Source organism: Ranitomeya variabilis, chromosome 3 (assembly GCF_051348905.1).
Source record: "Ranitomeya variabilis isolate aRanVar5 chromosome 3, aRanVar5.hap1, whole genome shotgun sequence".
NCBI classification, from domain to species: Eukaryota; Metazoa; Chordata; class Amphibia; order Anura; family Dendrobatidae; genus Ranitomeya; species Ranitomeya variabilis.
In genome coordinates this window covers 97,893,243-97,913,452 of record NC_135234.1, presented here as the reverse complement: position 1 = coordinate 97,913,452, position 20,210 = coordinate 97,893,243, and the positions used below count along the sequence as shown (strand labels likewise).

General features: G+C 46.5%; 1 protein-coding gene across 1 annotated transcript in view; it reads left to right on the top strand.

Annotated features, from left to right (window-relative positions):
• Positions 1 to 20,210, top strand: part of PAFAH1B1 (platelet activating factor acetylhydrolase 1b regulatory subunit 1) — a 115,911-nt gene that overhangs the window by 49,296 nt on the left and 46,405 nt on the right. The gene's annotated exons all lie outside the window — the stretch shown is intronic.

The following is a 20,210-nucleotide window of genomic DNA, read 5'->3' as shown; positions in this document are numbered from 1 at the left end:
TAAAGCTGTGCCATATATACAATGCTCTGCACCGTTGCCCCATAGCTGTGCCATATATACAATGCTCTGCACCGTTGCCCCATAGCTGTGCCATATATATAATGCTCTGCACCGTTGCCCCATAGCTGTGCCATATAGTGCTCTGCACCATTGCCCCATAGCTGTGCCATATAGTGCTCTGCACCGTTGCCCCATAGCTGTGCCATATATATAATGCTCTGCACCATTGCCCCATAGCTGTGCCATATAGTGCTCTGCACCGTTGCCCCATAGCTGTGCCATATAGTGCTCTGCACCGTTGCCCCATAGCTGTGCCATATAGTGCTCTGCACCGTTGCCCCATAGCTGTGCCATATAGTGCTCTGCACCGTTGCCCCATAGCTGTGCCATATAGTGCTCTGCACCGTTGCCCCATAGCTCTGCCATATAGTGCTCTGCACCGTTGCCCCATAGATAGCTGTGCCATATAGTGCTCTGCACCGTTGCCCCATAGATAGCTGTGCCATATAGTGCTCTGCACCATTGCCCCATAGCTGTGCCATATAGTGCTCTGCACCATTGCCCCATAGCTGTGCCATATAGTGCTCTGCACCGTTGCCCCATAGCTGTGCCATATAGTGCTCTGCACCGTTGCCCCATAGCTGTGCCATATAGTGCTCTGCACCGTTGCCCCATAGCTGTGCCATATAGTGCTCTGCACCATTGCCCCATAGCTGTGCCATATAGTGCTCTGCACCGTTGCCCCATAGCTGTGCCATATAGTGCTCTGCACCGTTGCCCCATAGCTGTGCCATATAGTGCTCTGCACCATTATTGCCCCATAGCTGTGCCATATAGTGCTCTGCACCATTGCCCCATAGCTGTGCCATATAGTGCTCTGCACCATTGCCCCATAGCTGTGCCATATAGTGCTCTGCACCATTGCCCCATAGCTGTGCCATATAGTGTTCTGCACCATTGCCCCATAGCTGTGCCATATAGTGCTCTGCACCGTCCATTATTGCCCCATAGCTGCTGCTGCAATAAAAAAAAATAAAACACATACTCACCTGTCTTGCTTGCAGCTCCTCGGCGCCATCTTCCCGGCGTCTCTCCGCACTGACTGATCAGGCAGAGGGCGGCGCTCACACTATATGCGTCATCGCGCCCTCTGCCTGCACAGTCAGTGTGGAGAGACGCCGGGAAGATGGCGCGACGCCCGGCGTGTGGAACGAGGACAGGTGAATATGACATACTTACCTGCTCCCGGCGTCCCGCTCCTTCCCCCGGACAGCTGGTCTTCGGTGCCGCAGCCTCTTTCTCTATCAGCGGTCACCGGCACCGCTTCATTAGAGAAATGAATAGGCGGCTCCGCCCCTATGGGAGGTGGAGCAGCCTATTCATTTCTCTAATGAGCGGTCCCACGTGACCGCTCAGGGGAAGAGGCTGCGGTACCGAAGACCGTGTGACGGGCAGGGGGAGCGCCAGGAACGCCGGAACTAGGTGAGTATGTGACAGTGCTCACCCGCCGACCCCACCACCGATCATGACTCGAGTATAAGCCGAGAGGGGCACTTTCAGCCCAAAAATTTGGGCTGAAAATCTCGGCTTATACTCGAGTATATACGGTATGTATAAAGAGCAGACATGGGTGCTTGTTCCTCTTGAGCAGACCCCTTTGCGTCATTCATAAGCCGATTGTATTTATTGCACACGTCAAACGCTGACTGTGGGCCAAATCTGGCCCTCAAGGTGATTATATTTGTCTGGGGACTATGTGGGGCCCATTATACTGTATGGAGCACTGTGTGGGGCCCATTATACTGTATGAAGCCCATTTCACAGTGGGGGGTTGCTCATACAGTTTGGAGCGCTATGGGGGGGGGGGGGATCACCAATGGGGCATCATACTGTGATAAGTCACCACGCTTTGCACTTGTTAGCATCATACTTTACCTATATTAATTCAAGTGTTTTTTCTCTATCCCCATGATGGCACCACGGAGAGAGGGGTCCGCCCCCAGGGACAGGAAACCTACAGGTGAAAAAGGGCGTACCTCTCTCCCACATCAGTTGGTTTCCTGTCCCTGACGGGGAACCTACAACACGTACCTGAAGGATCTTCGTGGGATTCCAGGAGCTGGTACAGTCGACTTCATAACAGGGGGCGCCCTGTTACGGCTGGATCAAGCGGTTTTTTCCCCTCTTTTTCTCCCTTGCCTGAAGCACCACCACAGAGGTCGGCGGGCCTCATGGGTGAGTGGAGGGAAGGCAGTGAAAGGAACAAGTCTGCCTTCCTCAAAAAAAAAAAAAGGGGGGATGAAGGAGCGGGTGACGGCGGTCACCGTAGGGCTCTACAAATAACATGGAGGTAGCGGCGGCTATCTTCCATAAAGCCCAGCTGAGTTCGGGGAGACACCCGTGGGCAGAGACGCCGGCGCCATCACCGCCAAGTCAGGTGCAGGCGCCGACAGCAAGCGCTGGTATGCACTCGCAGGCGCCATTACCGCAAAAGCGCCGACAACTGAACGCTAGTGCGCGCTCGCCGACGCCATTACCGGCGACAACTGAACGTTAGTGCGCAACGGAACGCTAGTGCGCGCGCGCCGGTGCCCCAGCGTTTACATCCCCTCATGTGAGGCTGGAACCGGAAGTTGGGCGGGCGCATGCGCGGACCGTCACTTCCGGTGTCGCCGGCACAATACAATAAAAGAAGCGCCTAGCAAACGGAAAGTGTGGCAAATTCAAACTCCAGTGCACCAGACAGTGCGGAGGCCACTATGAGCGAAAATGAGGAGCAGGTTATGCAGGAAGCTGTCCAGCGATTACCTGAGCAGACAGAAGTGCAGCGGCGTGTGCACTCACAGCATCAGCGAAAAGGAAACGCTTCCTCTGTACAGCGCAGTAGCAGCGGACGATCAGAGTCTCAACGCAGTCGGGGGTCTGCAAAAACCACACGGCCGGCGGCGATTCCAGCGGATACGGTCCCCAGGCCTGAGACGGTATCTCTGATCCACAGGGGGTGAGTGATCTACGTGAAAGTGCTGAGTTTAATACCGGGTTACTCTTTTTTCCTAGGGGAGAAAAAGTACAGGCAAAACTAAGCACAGGGAATGTGCCATATGTTCAGACGAGCTGCCTTCCTCCTGGGAGAAGAGACTATGCAGCGACTGTATAAAAAAGACGATTCAGGAGGAAACCCCATCATTTACCTCAGAATTAAAGTCATTGATAAAAAGCCAGGTAGAAAGTGCCATTAAAGGCATTAAAACCGCAAAGAAAAAACATATAAAAAGTCCCGAGTTCCCTGAGTCTAGTGCGGACGAGTCGAAAAGCGAGTTATCAGACTCGAATAATTCATCAGCCTCTGACACCTCTTCAGTATCCTCAGAGGGGGGGCGCAGTTGCTTCCCTATCGAGGAAACAGACGCTTTGGTAAAAGCGGTCAGAGCAACAATGGGGCTAGTAGATGAGCGACCTAAAAGAACAGCGCAGGACATAATGTTCAGCGGTCTGGAACAAAAAAGGAAAAGAGCATTTCCCGTAAATGAGAAAATTCACTCTCTAATCAAAAGAGAATGGAAAAAGCCAGACAAAAAAGCTCTCCTGACCCCCAAAAGGAAGTACCCGTTTGATGACCCAGCCTGCTCATCCTGGAGTAAGGCACCAAAGTTAGATGTGGCCATAGCAAAGGCCTCAAAAAAGTTTGCCCTGCCTTTTGAGGACATGGGTACCCTAAAAGACCCGATGGACAAAAAAGCCGAGACTTTCCTAAAAAACTCCTGGGAAGCAGCAGGAGGCGGGCTTAAACCAGCTGTCGCGGCCACCTGCACGGCCCGCGCGCTAATGGTGTGGCTCGAGCACTTGGATTCCCAATTAAAGGAGAAAGTCTCAAGAGACACAATTCAAAAATCAGTGTCCGTAATGAAAGGTGCAGCAGCTTTTTTGGCGGATGCATCTGTAGATTCGGCCAGACTAGCAGCCAGGGCTGCCGCCTTCTCAAACGCCGCAAGACGTGCTCTGTGGCTAAAATGTTGGCCAGGGGACCTTCAGACAAAAACAAGACTGTGTTCAATACCCTGTGAGGGTGAATTCTTGTTCGGCGCAACGCTAGATGATATCCTCGAGAAAGCCGAGGACAAGAAAAAATCTTTCCCTGGTTTCTCCAACCAGTCTTACAGACGTTCCTTTCGGAATAAAAAATTCATGCGGAGAAAACCTCCGAAAGGGAACAAAGAAACATGGGAGGACAAAAGAAACAAAACCAGAGGTTTTCTATTCAACAAACCCACTCCCGATAATAAAAAAACTCAATGAAGGTGTCCCCCAGGTTGGCGGGAGACTGACCGGGTTTCTTCCAGCCTGGGAAAAAATTTCAAGCAGTCCCTGGATACTAGGCATAGTACGAGAAGGACTCAAGCTAAAGTTCCGCATTCCCCCCATCAACCTCTTCATGGTGACACCACAGAGACAGTCTCAAGAACAGTCGGCTCTCCAGGAAGAAATTCTAGGCCTAGTTCAGAAGGGAGTCTTACAGGAAGTCCCACACCAGGAAAGAGGCATGGGCTTCTACTCTCCCCTCTTCCTCCGAAAGAAGCCAGACGGATCATACAGGACGATAATAAATCTCAAAAAATTAAACAGTTTTCTCGAGATCCCACACTTCAAAATGGAGACAAAAAAATCTTGCGTAAAAATACTCTTTCCCAGGTGTTTCATGACTGTTCTAGATCTACGAGATGCATATTATCATGTACCGATCCACAAGGATCATCAAAAGTACCTCCGGCTAGCAGTGAATATCCAGGGGGAGGTGAAACATTATCAGTTTCGGGCCCTCCCATTTGGGTTAGCTATCGCACCCCGGGTATTCACGAAAATAATGTCGGAAGTGATGGCTCATATACGGGAACAGAATGTCCTGATAGTTCCCTACCTAGACGACCTCCTGGTAGCAGGGACATCATTCCATCACTGCAAACAACAGTTGGATTTGGTTATGACTTCTCTGTCAAGCCTAGGTTGGCTGTTGAACCTTACCAAATCAAAAGTGGTCCCATCACAGGTACAGGAGTACTTAGGGATAGTCCTCGACTCAACCACACAAGTGTGCTATCTTCCTCAGGGGAAGATTCAAAAAAATGACACAGGCTGCGGTGCACTTGTCAGCATCTCCAGTCACCACGCTCAGGAAAGCCATGTCCCTGCTGGGCTCCATGACAGCCTGTATCCCGGCCGTACAGTGGGCACAGTGCCATTCCCGGGACTTACAATGGGAGACTTTAAGTTCAAACCTGTGTCTGGGAGGAAATTTAGACGGGCAGTTAAGTATATCACCAACTACGATACACTCCCTACAGTGGTGGGCGGACCCGATAAATTTTACCAAGGGGGTTCCTTGGGCACTGCCGATAGAAAAAATCCTGACGACGGATGCAAGCCCCTGGGGGTGGGGTGCTCATGTAGACGGTCAGGTGGCACAAGGAAACTGGAGCAAAAATCAAGAGCTAACCTCATCAAACATGAAAGAACTGCTAGCGGTAAAACTCGCCCTAACACACTTCCTAAAACTGCTCCGCTCCTACCACGTAAAAGTCTTCTCAGACAATCAGGTAGTGGTGGCATACCTAAACCACCAAGGGGGTACCAGGTCGCAAACACTGATGGAAGAAACCCGATCCATCTTTCATATCGCAGAACACAATCTGAAGTCCCTAACAGCCCTTTACATAAAGGGTTCAGAAAACCAGACCGCAGACTTCCTCAGCAGAACCCGCTTGAAACAGGGGGAGTGGGAGCTGAAACAGTCGGTGTTCAACCAAATAGTGAGGCGTTGGGGAGAGCCAGAAATAGACCTATTCGCGGACTATCAAAACCGGAAAGTGAGAAAGTTCTGCTCAATCGATCCCCGGGGAGGGCCAGTAGCTCTGGACGCTTTTACAGTCCCCTGGAACTATCGTCTCGCCTACGCGTTCCCTCCAATATCCCTCATTCCCCTAGTCTTGAGGAAAATTCGGGAGGAGGGGGCAACAGTGATAATAATAGCTCCATTCTGGCCTCGCAGGATATGGTTTTCTTGGCTGAGAAAGATGTCCATAGACAGCCCGTGGGTTCTACCAGACACAAAAAATCTGTTGTCCCAGGGCCCAGTGTGTCACCCCAGTGTAAAAAGCCTACATATGACAGCTTGGCTTTTGAAAGGAAGCTATTAAGCAACAAAGGGTTTTCATCCAACCTGGTGTCCACATTGCTACAGAGTAGGAAACTCGTAACCACCAAAATATATGGCAAAGTGTGGAAAAAATTCATGTCTGTATCGGGGGCTGACCCAGGGGGGGAAATCCCAATAGGGAAAATTCTTGAGTTCCTGCAAAAGGGTTTGGAAAAAGGTCTAGCTACAAGTACACTAAAGGTTCAGGTAGCAGCCCTGGGGGCGCTGTATAATTATGATTTAGCCAGAAACCGATGGATCGTGAGATTCATCAAAGCCTCGGGTAGATCAAGACCTGTTTCTTTGCATAATGCCCCTCCATGGGATCTAAACCTTGTTCTAAATGCGCTAACCAAATCTCCTTTCGAACCCCTGGCAGACGCACCCCTAAAGATTCTATCTTTAAAAACAACACTCCTAGTGGCCCTAACCTCAGCCCGCCGTGTTAGTGACATACAAGCATTGTCCGCGTGTCCTCCCTTCACTCAAATTCTCGAGGACAGAGTCATTCTAAAAACAGACCCGGCTTACCTCCCAAAAATCGCATCACAATTTCACAGGACACAAGAGATCTCCCTGCCCTCATTCTGTCCCAACCCCAAGAATGAGGGAGAAAAAACACTACATACCCTTGATGTTAGAAGGTGCCTACTCCAATACTTGTCAGCCACTAGGGAGTGCAGGAAGGATAGGGCTCTGTTTGTCTGCTTCCAGGGTCCACGGAAAGGACAGAAAGCGTCAAAAGCTACGCTAGCGAGGTGGATAAGAGATGCCATCGCCTTATCCTACTCATCCAGCGGGGCGGCCATCCCGGAGAATATAAAAGCGCACTCGACCAGAGCAGTAGCATCATCCTGGGCGGAAAGAGCTGGCGCTTCAATACAACAGATATGTAGAGCGGCCACTTGGTCTTCCCAGTCTACATTTTTCAAACACTACCGCTTAGACTTGACCTCCTCTGATCTCACCTTTGGTCGAAGGGTTCTAGAGGCAGTGGTCCCTCCCTAAAAAGTTACAAATCTATGTAAATCTCTCCGTGGTGCCATCATGGGGATAGAGAAAATTGTAGTTACTTACCGATAACGGTATTTCTCTGATCCCATGATGGCACCCGTATATTCCCTCCCTTTTCACACACAGGTGTGCACATTATAATAATATTGATAATTAGTTTAGTCACGGTGCCTCTGTTAAGTTAAAATTGTTAAGCTTAATTTGTGTAAATATTAAGTTGCAGCTGAAGTTCTGTATAAGGCTCTGTAAACCAACTGATGTGGGAGAGAGGTACGCCCTTTTTCACCTGTAGGTTTCCTGTCCCTGGGGGCGGACCCCTCTCTCCGTGGTGCCATCATGGGATCAGAGAAATACCGTTATCGGTAAGTAACTACAATTTTTGTCCTTTTATTACATACTTAAATTGGGCTATTGGGTCATATGCTATTTACTGCTCTTATAACATACATTATTCCAGTATGCTCAACTTGTGATAATGTGCTAATTTTATTCTAAGATCTATTAATTAAAATGTACTTTGTTTGTGGAACAACCCCCTTTATGTTTGTTTTCCATATGAAATGTTTCATCATATTTGATAAGGGAAAAACTTGATCAACTGTAGACTTATATTTCTTAAAGTAAATATCAAGGATGGCCCTCGACGTTGTCCAAGCTGTTAATTTTGGCCCTCTGTGTGTTTGAGTTTGACATTTCTGATTTAGAGGAACCACACACCAACAAAGGCACACAAGGGGGATGTCCTTTATATATTTTGTTTTTTTTTTGCTTACCTCACGTCTTAAGAAAATAAAGTATAGCAACATTTTGGGTATTGAACCTTTCGTGAGTCTGTAGATAGGATAAGTGAATCGTATCCCTTGTAGATTGGGAAGAAATGCTCTAAGTAGTTTTAGTATATGAAAGGGGAGCTGGACTGTCTAGGTATCAATGAAAACGGTATAAACCAAGAGAAGCCCAGTGGTACGATGTACTGTGGTAGCAGAGGAAATCGGTGTGATTTCTCTTCTATGATCAATGAGGCAAGCTGTTAGCGAGCCTGATAAAAGGGTACTTCTCTTCTATGATCAATGAGGCAAGCTGTTAGCGAGCCTGATAAAAGGGTACATCACCCGAAACATTGCTATACTTCATCTGGTGATATATTTTCTGGTACATAAAGGAAACAAGATGAAAAGCATTTTAAAAAAACTTCCATACTGTACCTTTTTTGTTTCCTCTAACCTATGATTTAATCAACATTAACGAGCCTTTCCATTCATGCCATCAGTTTGGGGCTAATATCCTGATAACAGGTTTTCTTTTAAAAAGAATACTAATATACTGTGTTATGACTATTGCAGGACCTAGAGCAAGTAGCAGACCTTAGACTTAATTCACAAGTCCATTTCAAATGTATAGTACACGGATGACATCGATGTGTTGTCCATTTTCAGACCCAGTCAACAAAATTTTGATCCACATATTCAATCAAAGCATGATGTATCCAAATTTGATGTGCGTCCAAACTTTTCGAGGTCCATCAGTCTACACTGTGTGCTGAATTATTAGGCAAGTTGTATTTTGATCACATGATACTTTTTATACATGTTATCCTGCTCCAATCTGTTCAGGCTTGATAGACAACTACCAATTAAGTAAATCAGGTGATCTGCATCTCTGTAATGAGGAGGGGTGTTGTCTAATGACATCAAAACCCTATAGAAGGTGTGCTTAAAGGGAAACTGTCACCTGAATTTGGCGGGACCAGTTTTGGGTCATATGGGAGGGGTTTTCGGGTGTTTGATTCACCCTTTCCTTACCCGCTGGCTGCATGCTGGCCGCAATATTGGATTGAAGTTCATTCTCTGTCCTCCGGAGTACACACCTGCGTAAGGTCAATGCCATCAATGTCCGATTTGTTTGTGACAAAAATGAAATAGTTACCAAGACATTGGCAGTAAAAGACACCAAAGCTCATCACACCATTGAGTTTCTCCAGGTCTTGGTGGAAAAGGTTCTGCAAGACTATGAACTTAAAAAAGAGCAAGTTCTTTCTGTCGTAACTGACAATGCTTCAAATATGAGAAGTACTATTAAGCTAATGAATGAGAGTAATGATGGTGACCAGCAGCTTGAAGAACATTCTGGCTTCACAGACACAGAAATGTTTGAAATAGAGGAACACAGTATTGTAACTGAGGAGCAAACTGAAGTTGCTTCAGATGAACAGCAACATGATAGTTTAGATGATCTTGTTGAAACTGTGTCAATACGTTCTTTCATTCATCACATGCGCTGTGTTGTGCATACGCTACAGCTGGCTATAAGAGACAGTCTGCAAGAAGGACATGCTGCTGCACTGATTGGCAAGGTGAGGAAATTGGCTACTGTTGCCAGAACCCCTAAAGTTGACTCAATTTTGAAGAGACGTGCTGGAAAAGGGGCAATTATTGATCAAGCCACACGATGGGGCAGTACTTAATGATTCAGCGCTTGGTTGAACTGAAAACCTTTCTTGTAGACATGGCTAACCCTCAACTGACGCTAAATGAAAGTCAGTGGAATCAGGTGACTGAGCTGGAAAAATTGCTAGAGCACCCATTTACAGTGACTAAAAAATTACAAGCAGAGGACTTAACTCCAGGTATTTTCTTAAAGGAGTGGAAGAACCTGATGTTTCGCCTGTCCCAAAGAGGAGGGTTACTTGCAAGTGGCATTGCTACATCAATAAAACGGAGAGAGGAGCTACTATTACAAACTAACATTCTTTTGGCAGCTGTTTATGTAGACCCAATGCATCGGATTCTTCTAGATGATCAACAGCTAACTAAAGGAAAATAAGCTCTGTTTGAAATAGCAGTAAGGATGAAAGGGTTGCAGAACAGTCAGGAGGAACAGGTCGTCCTGCCACATCTTCACCCTCATCAACTGATGAAGAATTTAATTTCGAAAAATATTTGGATCACAAGGACCGTGCAAAGCGTTCCCGCATAGAAGAAGAGTCATCCCCATCAAAGAACACAGCCAGTACATTTCAGCAGAATTTTTCATGTGCACTAAAGGAAATTGAGAAATTTGACAGTTCATCAAAAACTAGATGGGCATTTCCTGAAGGAAATACATGGTGCTTGAACAGCGCTGCCAGCTTTACAGCAGCACTTTTCACACACGGGACCGGGGGGGCACTTACTTTTCCACACCCGTGACCGAGGGGGCACTTTTTCACATCCGGGACCCGGGGGGGCACTTACTTTTCCACACCCGGGACCGGGGGGCACTTACTTTTGCACACCCGGGTCACACTTACGTTTGCACACCGGGGGCGCACTTACTTTTGCACACCGAGGGTGCAATTACTTTTGCACACCGGGGGCGCACTTACTTTTGCACACCCGGGGCCGGGGGCGCACGCACTTTTGCGCACACGGGGCCGGGGGGCACCTACTTTTCACACACGGGGCCGGGGGGCACCTACTTTTCACACACGGGGCCGGAGGGCACTTACTTTTCACACACGGGGCCGGAGGGCACTTACTTTTCACACACGGGGCCGGGGGGCACTTACTTTTCACACACGGGGCCGGGGGGGCACTTACTTTTGACACACGGGGCCGGGGGGCACTTACTTTTCACACACGGGGCCGGGGGGCACTTACTTTTGACACATGGGGCCGGGGGGCACTTACTTTTGACACACGGGGCCGGGGGGCACTTACTTTTGACACACGGGGCCGGGGGGCACTTGCTTTTGACACACGGGGCCGGGGGGCACTTGCTTTTGACACACGGGGCCGGGGGGCACTTGCTTTTGACACACGGGGCCGGGGGGCACTTGCTTTTGACACACGGGGCCGGGGGGCACTTGCTTTTCACACACGAGGCCGGGGGGCACTTGCTTTTCACACACGGGGCCGGGGGGCACTTGCTTTTCACACACGGGGCCGGGGGGCACTTGCTTTTCACACACACGGGGGGGGGGGCACTTACTTTTCACACACGGGGGGGGGGGGGGCACTTTTCACACACGGGGCCGGGGGGCACTTGCTTTTCACACACGGGGCCGGGGGGCACTTGCTTTTCACACACGGGGCCGGGGGGCACTTGCTTTTCACACACGGGGCCGGGGGGCACTTGCTTTTCACACACGGGGCCGGGGGGCACTTGCTTTTCACACACGGGGCCGGGGGGCACTTGCTTTTCACACACGGGGCCGGGGGGCACTTGCTTTTCACACACGGGGCCGGGGGGCACTTGCTTTTCACACACGGGGCCGGGGGGCACTTGCTTTTCACACACGGGGCCGGGGGGCACTTGCTTTTCACACGCGGGGCCGGGGGGCACTTGCTTTTCACACGCGGGGCCGGGGGGCACTTGCTTTTCACACACGGGGCCGGGGGGCACTTGCTTTTCACACACGGAGCCGGGGGGCACTTGCTTTTCACACACGGGGGGGCACTTACTTTTCACACACGGGGGGGGGGGGGGGGGCACTTACTTTTCACACACGGGGGGGGGGGCACTTTTCACACACGGGGTCGGGGGGGGCACTTACTTTTCACACACGGGACGTGAGGGTGTCATAGTCACTTTATTCTGATGTTTGACTTTGATAAATGATCATGTCCTAAAATGGACACCGTACATTTGCATAGCTGCCATCTTTGGAAGGTCAAGTTGGGGGTAATGGAAAGTTCGCCATTATTTCCTATGGGAATTTTTTTTTTAAAAAATGCGATTTAAAAAAAAAACTACATATCGGATCGTTAAGGACACCGCGCTAACCAGCTAAAGAACGTGCAATTGGATGAGTGTACCTGAGAGATAAAAGAACCTATGAATGGAGGACGCAAAAATGCTAATGGTTGGCAGCCAACAACAGTGAGGAAGTGGCTGCGACCCCCCAATGACACCACTATTAACACCACTATTAATAAAAATAAGCCAATGCCAGACAGCCGTTACCAGCAGTCACCGGCAGCACAATGCCTTGTTGCCACAGTAGGTATATGTGTAAGTGTGATAAATATATAACAGATGAGTTAGAAGTAGCCGCACACTTACTGTTGAGGTGCAGGTGCTGGCGTTGTGCTGGTGAGAGAGCGGTGGAATAAGGGGGCGTGTGGTCAGGGTGACGTCACCAGGATGGGAAAGGGAAAAAAGAGCAGAGGAAGGGTGCCGATAGGGACCAAAGTGCCTACGCGTTTCGAAGGTCTCTGGACCTTCTTCGTCAGGGCTCCTCCTCGCAGCCCACGTGTGCTGGCTAACGGCGCTTCAGGCGTGTGAAGGCAGAGCACTAGCTAGGGAGGACGCTCCCGAATCAGTGAGTGTTTCTGCCGCTCCTCACCGCCGTCTGGACCCTTCCGCTCCGGACACACAGGTGGCTGATGCCCCTGCTCCAATATACACCAGCACAACGCCAGGACCTGCACCTCAACAGTAAGTGTGCGGCTACTTCTAACTCATCTGTTATATATTTATCACAGTTTATCAACTGTGGCTTACCGACTCCACAGCCCTGGTTTTTATTAAGATGCCTAATAATTCTGCACAGTAATAGTTACCTGCACAGATTTCCTCCTAAGATAGCCAAATCTTAAAAAAAAAACACTCCAACTTCTAAAAATATTATGTGCACACTTTGCGGGTTTTTCCGCGGATCCGCGGCGATTTTGATGCTGCGGGTCCGCAGCAGTTTCCATAGCGTTTACATTTACATGTAAACCCTATGGAAACTGCAAACCGCTATGCACATGCTGTGGGAAAAACCGCGCAGAAACGCAGCGGTTTACAACCCGCAGCATGTCACTTCTTTGTGCAGAATCGCAGCGATTCTGCACCCATAGAAATGCATTGATCCGCTAACTTCCCGCATGGGGCTGTGCCCACGATGCGGGAAGTAAGCGAATAATGTGCGGTTGCTACCCAGGGTGGAGGAGAGGAGACTCTCCTCCAGGCCCTGGGAACCATATTTAAGGTTAAAAAAAGAATTAAAATAAAAAATAATGATATATTCACCTCTCAGCGCTGCACGCGGCCGTCCCGTCTCAGTTGCTGTGCGAGCAGGGCCTGAGATGACGTCGCGGTCACATGACCGTGACGTCACGAAGGTCCTTCTCGCACAGCATCTTTGGAACCGGACCGCCGCGTGCAGCGCTGAGGAGATCGGGACGTCAGAGGGTGAGTATATAACCAGTTTTTATTATTTTTAACATTACTATTGATGCTGCATATTGCTGTATATGCATGTTCACATGTCGCTGATTTTCACTGCAGATACTGCACTGCAAACACACAATCATATTACAGTACCATGCAAGTAAATGAGTTTACAAAATCCCCATTCACACATTGCGGCAAAAAAATCTGCAAGAAAACTAAAGCATGATGCTGATTTCAAATCTACAACATTCTCATTAATTTGCAGATTTTCCTGGCAAATTTCACCCTATTCAATGCTTAGTAAATGGATTAGGACGAAATTTGCAAGTAACACATGAGGATTCATTACAGATGTCGCCAAATATGCAGCTGAAATTGTGACCATAACCTGAATAGAGCTGTTTCCACCTCCGGCCCAAGTGAATCCTCTCTGCCACTGCTTTGGGTTTTTGTCTATAGGCTGCAGCGGTCATATAACTACAATGCCAGTTACTGAGCTTAGCAGATCTCCCAATGTAGAGGACAGGGGCTGATGAGCTCAGTGATTGCCAGCAGCAGTTGTGTTGTCTGCAGCCTGTAAGCAGAGACCAGAGCAGTGTCAGAGTGAAGGAACAGCTCATTTTATCTTAACCCCCTCTTGACTTGATAGTATATTTACATCATATGTCAGGTCCTCTTTGAAGCAAGCTAAGAAACTGATCCTTCATTGTTGCAGGCAGATGATGCGACCCACACAAGGAAAATGAGTGCAAAAAGTCTCATAAAATTAACATCTTTAATATATGCAAAGATAAAATAACATACAAACAAAAAGTGAAGAGTATGCTTAAAAGTTGGCTCCGTGCACACCTAATATACGAGATGGTGCCTGATAACCAAATGATGGTGTTGGTGTTAACCCATCATCTGCCTCTAACAGCTGCATGGAGCTAATGGGTTGTCACAAACATTGTGTGATCTGTGAAAGACTCAATTTCAAGTTCCCTAAAAAGGCTACGGAATACTGTAAAAAGTAAAAAAAAAAAAATAAAAAGAATTAACTGGTATCACTGCGGCTATAAATTGCCTCTAGCAAAATATAAAATTAACCTGATTGGTAAATGGTGTTGCAAGAAAATAAAAACCGTAATTCCAGAACTGCATGTTTTTTTTCGGTTCCGTAACACAGTGAAAGCATGCAATAAGAGGCAATCATCAAAATGGTGTATCTACTCCAAGATGGTATAGATGAAAACGTCAGCTTAGGGTGCAAAAAAAATCCCTCTTGCAACTCCATTTACTGACAAATAAACATTACAGGTCTTTGAACATGCCTCAACAACTCGAGCCAGCCTTATTGTGATCAATCAAAAATTGGAAAGATGTCACCACATTGGCTCGTACTTTCACAGATAAGAGAAATAGGAGTAGCTTGTAACTGGTATCAGACAGGCAATAGTTGCATGCTGTCTGACCCTATGCCCCATAACTCCACAGCCGACCCTAAATAACTGCTTCATATCTTAATATTCCCTGTGCGCCTCCCCCACCCGTTTTCTCCATCACTGATTCCTCAGGGGAATAGCATCTGTGACTAGATTAGTCAATAGGGGATAATGAAAATCTCTCATACAAAGCATTGACACAGATACTGGACAGCTCTGAGTGATTATTATTATTTTTTTTTATTCCCTATGGACAATCTAGCGACATCTTTTCAATTTTTGATTGATCACAATGAGGCTGGCTGAAGTTGAGTTGACTGTCTCACCGCATAATATAAATGTGTATAATATGCACATTGATGAAAATAGATGGATACACGTGCAATATTTGGAGATGTCTATTGATAATTGATGTTCTTTTACAGATTGAGTATATGGATCTATTTGTGATGAGCTGTCCTATTGACCACCGTTGATGATATTTTTTGCCTGGGGATGGACATAAATATGGACCACTGTTAATGCATATGTATTGATTCCGGTTAATCGGCTGATGATGAGTATTATCACATTATTGGTTTTGTTGCATAATCTCATCGGGAGCTGTGTAATAGGAGCTTATTAGCTCTACATACTTTTCTTACTGTAGACTATACTACATCTTTTTCCAACCTGTTATAAGGGGGGTGAGTGTATGTACAAGAAATCACTAACCCTCTTTTTGTCTGTCTAGGCATCTTAATTTTAATAAGTATTAAGTCGTTTTTACATTTTCTCATTTGCTATGTAGATTGTGAGAATCATATTCTACCATAAGTCCTATCTCTGTAAGTCTTTGAAATTGTAGTGAAAAAATTTTTTTTAAATAAAAACACTGGTTTGTATTGCCATGTTAATTTTTTTTTTTTACAAGACTTGAGTTTCATAGAACATTTTTGTATCCATAACATGAAACTAAGGTTAATATAACTTTTGTGACAAGGCTTTAGATTCACCAAATTAATTGTTGCAAAGATGAGTACACCCCACATGAAAAACAACGAACATCTACTAATTTGTATGACCTCCACGATTTTTAAGGACAGCACAAAGTCTTCCTAGGCATGGAATTTGCAAGTTGGTGACATATTGCAACATCTTTTTCCATTTTTTAAGAACGATCTCTTTTAGGGTAAGTTCACACAAAGCGTTTTTGCTGTTTTTTTTTTCTGCACCAAAACCCGATTTTCTTGGCAGGAAAGAAGCTGTGTCAAAAACGCAGGTTTTGGTGCGTGTTTTTGCTGCGTTTTTCTCTTTGTCCATACTAATGTCTTTGAATTTTCAGCAGCAAATAATGATACCTGCGTTTTTGCTGCCTTTTTTCAACACCCATTCAAGTCAATAGGTGAAAAACGCAGCAAAAACGCTGAAAGTGAGATGCTCAATGTCCAAAAAATGCAGCAAAGCACAAAATACTGATCACACAAATAAACTATGTGCGTGAGATTTCTGAAATCTTATAGGCTTTGCTGGTACTTTAAAAAACAGCTGAAAATTAGCATATAAAAAGCAGCAAAAACGCCCTGTGTAAACTTACCCTTAGAGCCTAGATGCTAGATGGAGAGTGATGCTCAACTTGTCTCTTCAGAATTCCCTAAGGTTCAGATCAGGAGCCACGTGGTCACTGAATCCCTTTCATCCTGTTCTTCAGAAATGTAACAGAGGCCTTAGATGTGTGTTTTGGATCATTGTCACTTTGGAAAATTGTACATCTACCAAGGACATGGAGTGATGGTAGCATCTCTTTCAATCTAGAGCAGTACATCTGTGAATTCATGACACCATCAATGAAATGTAGCTGCCAACACCAGCAGGCCTCGCGCAGCCCCACATGACGACACTACCACCACCATGGTTTCCCTTTAGGCACCGTGCATTTTTTTTTTTTTCTTTTGTTCTCCTCACCTTTGACACCATTTAGTTTTGAAGCCATCAGTCCCAAAAAGATTAGCTTGGTCTCATTACTTAGAGTATAGAGTCCCAGCAGTCTTCAAATGTTTCAGCATTGACCCTGGCAAACTGTAGGTGGACTTTTTTGTGCATGGGCTTAAGGAGATGCTTCCTTTTGTGATACGCTAGTGTTGAACGAACGTGCTCGGATAAAGTGTTAAACGAGCATGCTGGTGTGCTAAGTGTCCTCGGCGTGCTTCACAAAATCTGTGCGAGTCCCCACTGTTGCATGTCTCATAGTAATCCCTTCCAAGTGTTGTAGCTAACAAACAGGCAATCCCCACATGTATTCAGGCTGTCTGCGGGAACACAAATATAAAACACGAGCACGCCCCAGATACTTGGAGAACACCTGAGCATGCTCGGAATTCTCGAGTAATGAGCACACTCGCTCATCACTAGTCCATTGGGATGCTGAGGTTTTTTTTTGTTTGTTTGTTTTGTTTTTTGCAGTATGGTCTTGAATTAAATTGTTAAAAAAATAATTAGTTTTGTGTATGTGCAAAATAAAATCTTGTTTTGTCATCAGCATTTTGATGTACAGTCATGGCCAAAAGTATTCACACCCCTGCAATTCTGTCAAACAATACTCAGTTTCTTCCTGAAAATGATTGCAAACACAAATTCTTTGTAATTATTATCTTCATTTAATTTGTCTTAAATGAAAAAACACAAAAAGAATTGTCCTAAAGCCAAATTGGATATAATTCCACACCAAACATAAAAAAGGGGGTGGACAAAAGTATTGGCGCTGTTCGAAAAATCATGTGATGCTTCTCAAATTTGTGTAACTAATAGCACCTGTAACTTACCTGTGGCACCTAACAGGTGTTGGCAATAACTAAATCACACTTGCAGCCAGTTGACATGGATTAAAGTTGACTCAACCTCTGTCCTGTGTCCTTGTGTGTACCACATTGAGCATGGAGAAAAGAAAGAAGACCAAAGATCTGTCTGAGGACTTGAGAAACCAAATTGTGAAGGAAGCATGAGCAATCTCAAGGCTACAAGTCCATCTCCAAAGACCTGAATGTTCCTGTGTCTCCCGTGCGCAGTGTCATCAAGAAGTTTAAAGCCCATGGCACTGTGGCTAACCTCCCTAGATGTGGACGGAAAAGAAAAATTGACAACAGATTTCAACGCAAGAATGTGCGGATGTTGGATAAAGAACCTCGACTAACATCCAAACAAGTTCAAGCTGCCCTGCAGTCCGAGGGTACAACAGTGTCAACTTATACTATCCGTCAGCGTCTGAATGAAAAGGGACTGTATGGTAGGAGACCCAGGAAGACCCCACTTCTTACCCCGAGACATAAAAAAGCCAGGCTGGAGTTTGCCAAAACTTACCTGAAAAAGCCTAAAACGTTTTGGAAGAATGTTCTCTGGTCAGATGAGACAAAAATAGAGCTTTTTGGGCAAAGGCATCAACATAGAGTTTACAGGAGAAAATAAGAGGCATTCAAAGAAAAGAACACGGTCCCTACAGTCAAACATGGCGGAGGGTCCCTGATGTTTTGGGGTTGCTTTGCTGCCTCTGGCACTGGACTGCTTGACCGTGTGCATGGCATTATGAAGTCTGAAGACTACCAACAAATTTTGCAGCATAATGTAGGGCCCAATGTGAGAAAGCTGGGTCTCCCTCAGAGGTCATGGGTCTTCCAGCAGGACAATGACCCAAAACACACTTCAAAAAGCACTAGAAAATGGTTTGAGAGAAAGCACTGGAGACTTTTACGGTGGCCAGCAATGAGTCCAGACCTGAATCCCATAGAACACCTGTGGAGAGATCTAAAAATGGCAGTTTGGAGAAGGCACCCTTCAAATATCAGGGACCTGGAGCAGTTTGCCAAAGAAGAATGGTCTAAAATTTCAGCAGAGCATTGTAAGAAACTCATTGATGGTTACCGGAAGCGGTTGGTCGCAGTTATTTTGGCTAAAGGTTGTGCAACCAAGTATTAGGCTGAGGGTGCCAATACTTTTGTCTGGCCCATTTTTGGAGTTTTGTGTGAAATGATCAATTTTTGCTTTTTGCTTCATTCTCTTTTGTGTTTTTTCATTTAAGACAAATTCAATGAAGATAATAATACCAAAGAGTTTGTGTTTGCAATCATTTTCAGGAAGAAACTGAGTATTATCTGACAGAATTGCAGGGGTGTGAATACTTTTGGCCATGACTGTATAATATCTCCGGTTTTTGCTTTATCTGAAAGCATCATATCAGAGGGAGACAGACCCTGATTCCAGCGATGTCACATACTGGGTTGTTGTGTGCAGTTCTGAAAGAAAAGCACTGTTACGTCTGTTGTAGAGTTAGCAGTTCTCTGAATGCTGAGATCTCTATAAGGCCGGGGTCACACTTTGCAACTGCAAGGCGAGAAACTCACATCAATACCCGGCACTGCCACCGTCACTCATGACCAGAGCGTGCAGCTGCATAGAAATACATGAAGCTGAATGCTCCGGTCCTGAGAGCCAGTGGCAGTGCCGGGTATTGATTGTGCCCCCGGCCTAGCTGCGCTGATGCATTATAGAGTCGGCTGTCAGTTAGTGACTAGGTGTGCTCACATGCCTTTGCTCTGTACTCTGCAAATGCATGTAGAAAAGCCGCGGAGACACCATCACGTGTTTCTCAACGCAAGCAATGAATAGCCGGTCTTTCACCGGGAAGGAACAACCACGGGAAGGGCAGCATAGAATAAAGGATAACCACCTATGCCAAAACATGGTATCCATCCACAGACAGCAGTTTCGGGGTATTTGCCCCTCATCAGTGTACTCTGACCGGTGACAGTAATTGCTCTGGGCACGCTTGTATAACTGAAAGCTGGCGGCTTCCTGGAGGTGTGAAGTCAATGTTTCACCCGGGTGCTGCATTTTCAGTACAGCGACTGGGCACTTTCATGACGCTAATAACTAGCAGATACAGTATAGTGTTAATCGGACATCATGTTTGTTTCCCTTTAGCATAGCACTGTGGGGCAGATTTCTCAAGAGACTAATGTGCACTTACAGTATAGTTTTCATTTTATCAGAGCAGTTCAGAATAGGAGAGTTAAAGAAAATCTGTCCCCAGGTTTTTGCTGCCTCATAGGAAAATAGCATAATGTAGGCCAAGAGAAGCTGAATCCAAGGATGTATCCTTTAGTTTATTGGGTGCAGCAGTTCTGACAGTGTAACCTGCCCCCACACCAGGCTCTCTATCTATATAGTCTATGGACTGCTGATCAGAGCAGCAGTGATTAATCACCAGGTGATAAATCTTCAGTGTAAATTAAGGGTAGGTGCACATGTTGCGGATCTGGCTGCGGATCTGGCTGTGGATCTGCAGTGGATTTGGCCCTGCGAATCCACAGTTTTCCATGCAGTGTACAGTACCATGTAAACCTATGGAAAATCAAATCTGCTGGGCCCATGCTGCAGAAAATTCCACGCAGAAATGCAGCGGTTTATTT